The 8,962-nt window shown below is 39.0% G+C and overlaps 1 long non-coding RNA gene across 1 annotated transcript; it reads right to left on the bottom strand.

The window, feature by feature from the left end:
• Nucleotides 1-1,963: 1,963 nt before the first annotated feature.
• On the bottom strand, nucleotides 1,964-5,001 carry LOC136010927 (uncharacterized). Its single transcript, XR_010611075.1, has 3 exons — nucleotides 4,850-5,001; nucleotides 3,054-3,177; nucleotides 1,964-2,553 (listed from the first exon to the last, which is right to left on the bottom strand). It is a non-coding gene; the product is annotated as an uncharacterized LOC136010927 (long non-coding RNA).
• Nucleotides 5,002-8,962: the final 3,961 nt, after the last annotated feature.

Here is an 8,962-nt window from a genome sequence, read left to right as displayed (position 1 = left end):
GATACCCAGCCTGGCTGAGTAGTGATTTAGTCCTTCCAGGTAACCGCACCCAGTTCTACACACTGGGCATGACGTGCTGTGGTATGGAATGGCTAGTTTGGGTCAGGTGTCCTTTTCTCGGCTTCCTCCCGGCTTCATCTCCCCCCGGCAGAACCTGAGACTCACAAAGTCCTTGGTCAGACTTAACATTACTTAGCAACAACTAAAAGCATCAGTGTTATCAGCACTGTTCCCAGGCTAAAAGTCAAAAGCACAGCACTGCACCAGCTACTAAGGAGGAGAAAAATGACTGCTACTGCTGAACCCAGGACAGGAAGGTAAAATTAGATATAAGGAAGAACTTCTTTATTGTGAGGGTGGTGAAGCACTAAAACAGGTTAACCAAAGAAGTGGTAAATCTTCCATCCTTGGCAGTGTTCAAGACCAGGCTGGACAGAGCCTTGGGTGACATGGTCTAGCTTTAGGTGTTGCTGTCCATAGCAGGGAGGTTGGAACTATGTGTTCATGAGGTCCTTTCCAACCCTAAACATTCCACGATTCTGTGATCTTAAGTCCAAAGGGAAACCTGGTTTTGGTTATTCAGGGCTTCAGCATGATTGCCACAAATAAGATTAAAGAAGCAATGAAGAATGTTCCCATGAGATTTGAAGCACTGGCAAGGAGTCCTTGGGATAATAAAAATCCCTGTAATGATGGCACAAAGTAGCTGTAAAGATTTCCCTAGTACTGGGGGAAAGTGAACAAAGAGACAGACCTAAATCTTTAAGGCAGAGCTCTCCATATTACAGATGTTATTTGCAAAGGAGCAGCTAGTGTCCTCACAGAGCATCCATCAGTCAAATGAAGAGAAGTACACTACATGTACAAAAGGGCACCTCACACCTTGGGCATACATTGCTTGCCTGGTAACATGGGCTTTCAGAGAAAACCAGTGACATCTGTGTTATTCAAAAACAGCACCAATGTTACTTACAGCACTCTACCGTTGCTCACTCTAGTCACCATGATGCCAAAGGGGTTCTGCTTCACATCCACTTGGTAGTTTAAACTGGAGGCTGCGGATCCAGTGAAAGATCCCACATGTTCATGAGGGACTTCTAATCTCTGTGTTCTAGGATCAGTGATCTGTGCATATATAAACAACAGAACTGCTAGGCCTTTAAAAGCTAATTCAAACAATTTCCATTGTTAACACATAGTTCTGACTTAGGATATTGCCAGTCTTGTAGCTCAATATGCTTATTCTTGTGAAAATACATGAAAATTAAAATTGAAAAGACAACTTTTTCTTAAATGGTACTGTGCCATTGCTCTCACATATGCTCCTTGCCCTGATGTACTGTTCCACCACAGCTTGAAGTAGAGCCCAGGTAAAAATACCTTAAGCCTCTTATTAGATGCTTCATTATATTTCAGGCTTGTCAGACTGGCTTTAAGGTGACCTCTTGGCAACTTTAGCTGACAAAAAGGGACTCAATGGTGGTTTTCAGTGCCTCCAACCATTGAAAGTCATTTTACATGTATTTTGGAATGTTGTATATATTTGAATGAGAACTACAAAATGCAGAAATCTTGTCTTAAGCTGAAATGCACACAAATACATGGAGTCACCTGTTTGCTTTGTCTGCAACTTGCGCACTTGTACTTTTTTCTCAGGCAGACTCCTCTTCATCTTGTGACAAAAGCAGGCAGATAATATGCACATATTAGTCTGTATGAGCAGTTTTACTAAAACATGAAAGTATTTGTTGTGTATTAGCAATTATTTTTATTTCCACCCCCAAGCTGTTTGCTTCAATCCTGGTGTTTAAGTGGATTTATTAACACATAATGGAACTCTGCGTAAATCAGGGTGCTTTATATCACACCCCTGTAAGACGGCATACACCTTCTTTTCTAATGTACCAATACAGGATTTGATGGTTGTAGAGTTTCTTTTCCACACAGTTTATGTGCTCCCACATAGTTTTCCTGATAGCATTTTTTTTTTTTTTTTACTCCACTGTTGTGTTTTTCATCATAAAGCATTTTGAAGACATATAAAATAAACAGACTAAAAATCAGTGTTTTGGGGGGATGGGGCAAAAGGTTTTTTATGATCATAAATTTCTACATATGTGATTTATGTCTTGCATTTACAACTCGTAACATTATCTGCAGGAAGGAATAACCATGCTTCACTTTGGATGAGAGTAAAAATATAACAGGAACATTGAGAGCAGTAAAAACATAGATTTTGGAAAGGACAGCAGGGACATTGTTGTGGATTTTGTTTTCTTTTTCCTTTCTCTTCATTTGAATTCCCATATTCTCAAGGGAAGAGATTCTCTCACTCTACTGCGCTCTCGAAAGATCCCACCTGGAGTACTGTGCCCAGCTCTGAGGGCACCAACCTAAGAAGTATGCTGAACTGTTGTAGCTAGTCCACAGAAAGACCATAAAGATGCTCAGAGGGCTGGAGCATCTCACCTATGGAGACAGGCTGAGAGAGCTGGGGTTGTTCAGCCTGGAGAAGACAAGTTACTGGGAAGACCTTAGAGCAGCTTCCAGAACCTAAAGAAAGCGCACAAGAAATCTGGAGAGGGATTTTTTACAGGGACATATATTAGAGAAAGGACAAGGGGGAACAGCTTTAAACTGCTAAAGCATAAATTTGTATTGACCATAGGAAGAAATTTTTTCCTGTAAGTATAGCGAGACTCTGGAACAGGTTGCCTAGAGAAGTTGTGGATGGCCAGGAACAGGTTGCCCAGAGAAGTTGTGGATGCCCCATCCTGGGAAATGTTCAAGGCTAGGCTGGATGGGGCTTTGAGCAACCCGATCTAGTAGCAGGTGTTGCTGCCTATGGCAAGAGGGTTGGAACTATGGTTCCTCCAAACCAAACCATTCTATGGTTCTGTGATTGAAAAGTCTGAATCCAACAGTGAAGGAAGTGATGTGAACCTTAGTTCCTGAAGCTCTGTGGCTTTTACAATATTCTCAGGAAGCAGAGCTAAGCACCTCTCACTTAGAAGTTTTGCTTTGGTCCTACAGCAGCAATAGGAACCACTTACCTGTTCTTTTAACTCCAAATTGTCCTGATGATAAAAGCCCAATGAAGACACAGGCTATGATCACCACCAGGCAGAAAGGGGCAGTCAGAGTGATCTCCAGCCCACTGACCTTCCTCTTGCCCATCTAGACCCAGAGGAACATCATCAGTAAAAGGAAAACACAGGTAACAGCTTGGAAAACTCCAAAAATTACATTACTACTTTACTAAATAAAAAAAAAAAAAATTTATGATTAAATAAAACATTCCTTAAGAGCTATGCACAATAAATCTCTAATTCAGGATAATTCACACAGCGTAGATTACCGCTATTTAATACACTAGTGGGCAATCACAGAAATGTATTTTGTTGCCTGCTGAACAATTTACACACAAGGAACCATTTCCTCCTGAGATTAACTGTGAAGTTTCTTACATGTTATTGATATTCCTGAAACAGAAAAATAACAAAATCCTCTCCCTCCTGTTTTTGTTTTGTTGTGTTTTTTTTTTCTCCAAGTTTATTCCCTTCTTCAGAACAAACCCAAACTATATCTTGTTTTATGAAAAAAGTTATAGACTTGTTATAAACATACTTGACAAAAACCTCTAATGAGCGCTGATACCATGCTTGTGACACTTGGGAAAGGCTAATAGATAATAGGGTAAGTTACTTATCTGTAAAGTGGAGGAACATATCATGTGTTCCTATGGGATTTCACAGGGGCTGCAGTTCAGTGAAGGCAGAAGAAACTGCCACAAAAGTTACACTGGTTGCTGCTGTAATCAGACCTGCTAAGAGGGAGTGTATGCTGATAGAATTAATGTCTTAAAAGGCTGTCTAAAAGTCATCTTTTTCCCAGTATTGTTTTTTTTTTCTGTGAGACACAGTGGAGCAAGGCATGCTGCACTAAGGTGTTCATGCTGGTTGCAGAGCCAGCTGCTCAGTCCCTTGTGAGGAACAATACCTCATTGAACAGTGCACCGACAATAAAGCTAAGTAAAATTAACCATCAGCATTCAGATCAATACACACAGGCAGCTGAAATTCATTTAATATTTGTTAGGAATATTTAACCTTATTAAATAGCCTTAAATATAGAGAAATTTGTTCTTTTCAGTTAAAGCAAGAAAGTATGGGCATACTGGCATATCAAAACACATATATGTGTTTGCCTTGGGTTTACGCTGCAAGATGTTTGCAGCAAGAGACTGAAGTGGCATATTCTGTGATAAAAGACCAGGGACTGATTCATAATGGGCAGAGCAGAAGCTGCAAACAATACAAGGTACATGGTGCTGTGCATTTGCTAGTCTGCATTCTCTATCAATAATTTTTATTTCCCAATGCTCTGGTCACAACATGGGTACAGCAAACACCACAGAAACCCAGTCACGTTACAGTAGCTGAAATTGTTAGAAGCAGCTCCAAAAAATCACCAGGTACACTTTTCATATGTTTGAGGAAGACCCCTTCTAACTATACTTTGAGGTATTAACACCATCTTTCATTAACCAGAATGTATCTTGCAGCTCATCTGAGGTTCCTTAATACCACTGTCACCACAAGGCTCAGCATCATAATTTTTTCTATTGCTCTATTCCATTAATATACATTGGGGTTTTTTACCTTGTCCTTAAGTTATGCTCTCCACATGGCAAATCTCAAAGCACAAGTATATTACCTTGTGACCACTTCATTTCCATTCTAAGATGCTCTTCATTCAATCTCTTCAATCTCCTCTCCTTTAAACATCACCACAAAGTCCTTGACTCCAGCTCTTGCTACTACTTAGTATAATCAAATGACGAAAATACCTTAGTGCGTTCAGTCTGGGGTAGAAAGCTACTAGGACCAGGCAATACTCCTCTCTTTGATGGCTGCTGGGAGAGAAAAGCTCCCAGTCCAGCCTGTAACCAAATGATTTTGCAACTTGAGTGACCCCATGATGCACAGGAGGATCTGAACAGTGCCATGGTCTGTGGAGAACTTGACACTTTTGTGTCCCACAGGATCATCCATAGATAATGGCTCTTGAAAGAGAAAAAGGTAAGGAAAACACATTGAGAGAATGGAAAGACAGGAGCAAGGAACATGCCAAACTTAGGAAATAACTTGATCCAATAATTTTTGTAACCTAAAATTGGTGTCTCTACAGGATGAAGAAATGGCCATGGAGCATACTGATAATTTTTTTTCCCCAAGAGCAAGTTAGGTTTTATGATAGATGCTTAGGCAGCTCCCATAAGGACCCAGGGTTGCTATGCTGCCAACAGAAGAAATGAGTGTCTGCAACATCCTTGGGTGAACACAAAAGCTATAGGTTATGCCATAAGTTGGCAATCTCTTTCATAGTGACTAGCATAAAAGAATCACCATAAGAAATACCCCTTAAATTTCCAAAGCAGCAGCAGCGACTCAGTGGGAATTGTTATTCTTACAGTTAATACCGTTTCTTTATCAATACTTCCTCAAGAATGTGGTTCAATCTTTTATTAACTCTACAGATTTAACAATGCCTCACTCACAATCATAGAAAACTCTGCTCCAAAGAAGGAATAGCTTTTCTACCAGTGTAATCTTGTTGTGGAAACACTCTTGCTGCCATCAGATAAATTACTCTTGAAATATGAACCAAGATCCCTTTAGCAAGTAGAGGATATTACAGTACCCTTTGATTCAACCGGTTTTATGCTAGATACCACAGTGCTCCCTATGAAATATTATGCTAATATCTGAAGAAATGTATTTCTGTAATAAAGTCCTAGAACGCTGCCGAAATTCCTTAAGGTCTATATATCAGGAAATGTATGACTACTTTTTTGGGTTTTATATTGAACTTCTATCTGTTTTCAGCAGAATTTCCAAAATATCCTAGAAGCCCTCCAGGTTATAATGATTAAAAAAAATAACAAAATAATCATAATAAACTAAAATTTGTAAATTGCCATTCAAGTTAGTCTATTTATAGCTTTATCAAAACCAAATACTGATCAAGCTTTCATTTATTCAATTTATATTGAAACCGATATTAAGCCAGTGAGACCTAACCCTTGAACCAAGGCTTGAGCAGAAGACCTCAGATATTTCTATTCCCAGCTTCAATGCAAAAGACATAAAGGAGATTCAAAGCACATGTTTATGGGAATGAAGACTCTTACATAGCATCAGCATTGTAGCTGCTCCAAAGGTGGTGGCTGGGAAGAAAAAGGAAAAAAAAACAAACCCAAAAAACAACCAACCAAAAAAAAAAACCCCTCCTTTTTTTTTTTTTTTTTTTTTTTTACCTATCATTAAGCTGCAGGTCTCGCACATGCAGTGTAAAATCAACTGACTTTTGGAAGAAAAAGTGTCATCAGTATATTTGTCCAATGGCACTATTTCAAATATGCTTCACTGTACAGGTACATTTTCTGCATTTGTCTGCCATTTCTGTACTTTCTGATCTGCTACTTTTATTTTTATGGATTGGATCCATAGTATCAGTTACTTGGTCTCCTCATTATTATTAAAAGGAGGATAAAGGGCATGCTGACACTTCTAACTAGGTGATGTTTTCAGGGAGGGAGGCAAGGGCAGAGAGCTCAGTAGAAACAGCTGTATAAAAATGAGATTCTATCCTGGTTCAGTACAAACATTCAAGTCCTCATTTGGGGTGAAAAAAAAAAAAAAAAGAAAAAAAAAAGCCTTCATTAGGCTTCATGTATTGTTCAGGAAAAGATAGAAATTGCACTGGTTTTGCATGGAAAAAAAATCCACACACATTCTTCTTTTCAAGTAATTTTTCAAAGTCCATGATAGATAGAAGAAAAAAAGTTACAATATTTTAAAATTAAACTCCTGTGACAGAAAACCATAGGCTGTTTTATTCAGTCCATGTGATTTTTAAGAAACCACTTGGTACAGAGACTAGAGCTGTTTGTTCTGGCTATAGATGCAATAACACAGAAATACATCAACAATTTTCTGTCTTTACCTAGTAGCAGTACACCAAGAAGCTAAATGCAAAAGACTTCAGAGCTTCCTGTCTTTATTCATTGCAGGCAGCATCTTGAGTAAAACATAACTGGTCATTAGTGTGTGTCAGAGAAAGATTGCAATCTGCTAACTCGTAGGGTGTAAACTTAAAATCCCCAGACCCACATTGTCTGATTCAGGCACATATGTAAAGCAGATTGCATGAAGAAAATACAAGGTGAGATGTTATAGTGAAATAAATAGGATTGAAGGGAAATCCTAATTACATGGAACAAAACCAGAGAACAACACACACTGTCATTCTAAATAGAGGCCTACTATTTATGGAAGAGTTTTGGTACCTCTACTGAAAATACAGCATAGAAATGAGAAAAATGAGAAAATGAGAAAAATCCATAATATAGCCAAACAGGAATGAATTACTGCACAAACTTCCCATTCTTTAATGAGAACTTATATTCTGATTTGGATCACAAATATTTTAAAGTGGTTAAGTTTTCCCACATCTCCCTTAACCTTCGAATTTGAAAACAATAATAGGCTAAGAGAATGTTTTTGTTGACAGCAAAGAAACAGAGTTACTTAAACTGTACTTTCCTGGTGATAATCTAGGAGCAAACATATCTGGCTTTTGGCAGAGTTTTTTTCTTTTGTTAAAATTAGTTTCTGGAGTGCCAGAGGTCTTTCCCATACAACAGCAGTCTTTATGTACTACCTGGGGGACAGCACTGAAATCACTAGCACTATTAGTACCCTTCACATCACAGTGAAGGTAATGCTGGAACAGCTGATAACTTCATGGCTGCCACAACAATCTTAGCTGCTGCAACTGCCTCCATATAGAAAGGCGGGCATTGCTAGCTGACTCAGCCAGGGTCACTACAGGAAGAACTTGATCATGCATTTCTGTCACCCAATAGTGGAAACAGGTTACTAGCAAGAACAACGTAGCTCGTCAGATGCTCTCCCCCAAAACTGCAGCACATGAGCAATAATTAAAAAGTATTCATGCAGATGTATACCAAACATCAGAAAAAATCTTCTAAATTAAGACCTTGAAAAGCTACAGTGTGCCACAGGTAGAGAACTAGCAAACCCAAAGCTGTGTCAACATACAGCAGCAGAAGACACATTGGGTTTAAATGGCCCATGTTTAAGTGGAGCACCTCAATGCCTTGCCCTTCAGTCCCTTCAGTCCCTTCAGTACCTTCATATCTCAGTAGGAGCTGGAGCTCAAGGACCTCATGCCTGGCCATACACTGGTCAAGAGACAATATGGAGCATGCTTTGTCAGTGGGTGTTTATGTGCATGCTGATTGGCTGGCCAGGCAAACTGTGCAATCTGATTGGCTGGGAATCAGGTGTGTTTTTATTTGCTGGTGACCTGCAGCTCCTATAGATCAGAAGCCTAGGCACAAGGTCTATATCCAGCACCTACAGAGCATTAAGCACATCTGCATGTTTTTCTATCAGAGGCAATTCAGAGAAAGATTTAGAGATGCTTTCTAAACCCTTAAGCGATATAGGTAGCCATGAAATAACATGAAGCAAGCAATGAGGACAAGAAAAAGATTCATGCTGTACAGATTGTGAAAGAAAAGTTTTATTTTTTAAATAATAATCAGTTATACTAGGTATCTTTCCCCTCTAAAGTGTATTTGTTAAACAAGAAACAGGAGAAAAGACAAGGAAATATTTAATATTTCACCTGAGCTAGTTATTTAGTGAGTTGATGTTTGAAAGAACTATTAGAAGGAAAAATTATTCCATTCGTTTGTAATTCCTTACTTGTGTTTTCACTTGTTTCAACCAGGATTGCAAGTCAGGAACCAGAAGCTGCAGCCTTCAGAGACTGGCAATATAATCACAAATAAGACTATTTCTTAGTACTGTGGTGACCTGTGCTTATATATCCTCTCATCCTGGAAAGATGATAAGGTAAGCAGTTCTTG

The sequence above is a fragment of the Lathamus discolor genome, chromosome 3 (assembly GCF_037157495.1).
Source record: "Lathamus discolor isolate bLatDis1 chromosome 3, bLatDis1.hap1, whole genome shotgun sequence".
Lineage (NCBI taxonomy): Eukaryota > Metazoa > Chordata > Aves > Psittaciformes > Psittacidae > Lathamus > Lathamus discolor.
The sequence above is the reverse complement of the archived record's forward strand: the minus strand, read 5'-3'. Positions and strand labels throughout refer to the sequence as shown.